Source organism: Octopus sinensis, linkage group LG24, assembly GCF_006345805.1.
Source record: "Octopus sinensis linkage group LG24, ASM634580v1, whole genome shotgun sequence".
Classification (NCBI taxonomy): Eukaryota; Metazoa; Mollusca; class Cephalopoda; order Octopoda; family Octopodidae; genus Octopus; species Octopus sinensis.
Genome location: NC_043020.1, coordinates 1,533,349 through 1,535,848, shown reverse-complemented (window position 1 = coordinate 1,535,848; position 2,500 = coordinate 1,533,349). Strand labels below are relative to the sequence as shown.

The 2,500-nt window shown below is 39.4% G+C and overlaps 1 protein-coding gene across 1 annotated transcript in view; it reads right to left on the bottom strand.

Moving 5' to 3' along the window:
* Nucleotides 1-2,500, bottom strand: part of LOC118767738 (fat-like cadherin-related tumor suppressor homolog) — a 65,461-nt gene that overhangs the window by 51,045 nt on the left and 11,916 nt on the right. The gene's annotated exons all lie outside the window — the stretch shown is intronic.

Here is a 2,500-nt window from a genome sequence, read left to right as displayed (position 1 = left end):
TCCCCTTTGAGAAACACTGATTTAACCTAAATTTAAGACACCAACAAAAGAAGAAATAAAGATAGACTTTTTTTTTCTATTCCAAAGAAAAACGATTTTATTCACTTTATCGATCGCATTCTCACCTGGAATCGATTTTTGAAATTTTTTCAAGACTTAAACACGCCCTGATACCGTCGTTATCTACATATCAAATTTGAGCGCAATCGGATGGAGTATGGCCGAGATCCTAGAAGACACACACACACAGACAGAACGGATCTATATAATATATATATATAATATATATATATATTATATATATAATATATATATATATATATATATATATATATAAAACAGTCCACATGGTTGCAGAGCGCGCTCTTTAACCACACAGCCTAGCCAACGTCTCAAAAGATAAAGAAAAAATGAAAGAAACCTTCTGTGAATGACTGTGCAGAATGACAACAATAAGTCTTATCTTTTTTGAGGATAAAAATAGTAAGATTTAATCCGTGTTTTATTGTCTGTTATTAGCAGTTATACTAAATCTAGGTTGACAATCTCAGTTGCCCTGTAGCCATTGTATTCGTACTATACAAGCACAAACATACATGCATATAGGCATAAGCTTACTTCCCAACCACATGGTTTCGGGTTCAGTCCCACTGCGTGGCACCTTCGCCGGGTGTCTTCTACTGTAGCCTCGGGTCGACCAAGGTCTTATGAGTGGATTCGGTAGGCGGAAACTGAAAGAAGCCCGTCGTATATGTGTGTGTGTGTGTGTGTGTGTGTGTGTGTCTTTGTATCTGTGTTTGTGCCCACCACCAGCACCACCACCACCACTACCACCATCACCGCTTGGCAACTGATGATGTGTTTACGCCCCCGTAACTTAGAGGTTCGGCAAAAGACACCGACAGAATAAATATTAGGCTTAAAAATAAATAAGTCCAACAGTTGATATGTTCGACTACAAACCTTCAAGGCGGTGCTCCAGCATGGCTGCAATCAAATGACTGGAACAAGTACAAGGATAAAAGAATATATAGACACCATATATATGCATATGTGTATATATTTAATTGATATATGTGCATATAAATGTAGGTGTATATACAATCTACATACATGTATACCTGTTATCATTTACAATCACTAGGCTATGGCCATGTTGGAATTTTAGACGAATCGATTGAGACCAGTGCGTTTCTTTTAAACCTAGTATTTATCCTATCATTCTATATGGCCGAACCGCTAAGTTACGTGGACGTAAACACGCTAACATCGCTTGCCAGGCGAGGTGGGGGCAAATACACATACACACACACACAAAACTCATATACATATACACATGTGTGTGTGTGTATGCTATGGGCTTCTTTCAGTTTCCATCTACCAAATCCACTCAAAAGGCTATAGTAGAAGACACTTGCCGGAGGTACCACGCAGTGGGACTGAACCTGGAACCATGTGTTTGGGAAGCAAGCTTCTTACTACACAGCGTCGCCTTCGTCTAATGTATGTGTGTGTATGTTATTATGTATGTATGTATGTATGTATGTTGTATGTATGTATGTATACACATATGTGAATGTGTGTATATATACATATTTTTTTGCGCCCTTTTCAAACCCAGCTGGACGGGACGCCAGTCCATCGCAGCGTTACTCAAGAAACAGGAAGAAAGAGTGAGAGAAAGTTGGGGCGAAAGAGTACAATAGGGGCCGTAACCCACCCCCCTGCTGGAGCCTTGTGGAGCTTTAGGTGTTTTCGTTCAATAAACCCACACAACGTCCGGTCTGGGAATCGAAACCGCGATCCTCCGACCGCGAGTCCGCTACCCTAACCACTGAGACATTGCGCCTCCACATATACACACACACACACACACACACACATATATATATATATATATGTATACACGTTATCACCTAGACATATGTAAGTACACACACACACACATATACACACACATACACACAACACACACCACACACACACACACACACACACACACACACACAACACCACACACACATGTAATAATATTTCGTGACTTAGCTGTTCATTGGTCAATCTTTCTCAGATATTAAAAAAATGTCTATCGAGCTTATGATAATTCCGAAGCAACCGAGAAGAATATTCGCTTTTGCTTGTTTTAGAAATTCCAGTAAAGTTCCAATAAAATTCTTCGAAAAATTTGAAAACGTTCTTTGAACTAATACCGTGAAACTAGCAAATGGGAATTTTTGTTGTTAACAGCAGTATGAAAATTCAGTGTTAACAGATACGGTAAATTTGTTTTTTAGTTTTGTTTTTGCTTTGGGGTTTTTTGTTTGTTGGGTTTTTGGGGCGTAGGGGTAGGTTGTATGACTAGTTTCTGTGGGAGATAAAGACGACGGTAAAGTAGTCGAATAAGGAGGGACCGAGACCGTGCGAGTACCATAAGGTGGTGCAGGGCAGTGAGAGAGGATGAGGATGACTAGTCATTTTTTTCTTTATTTCTTCATGTTTT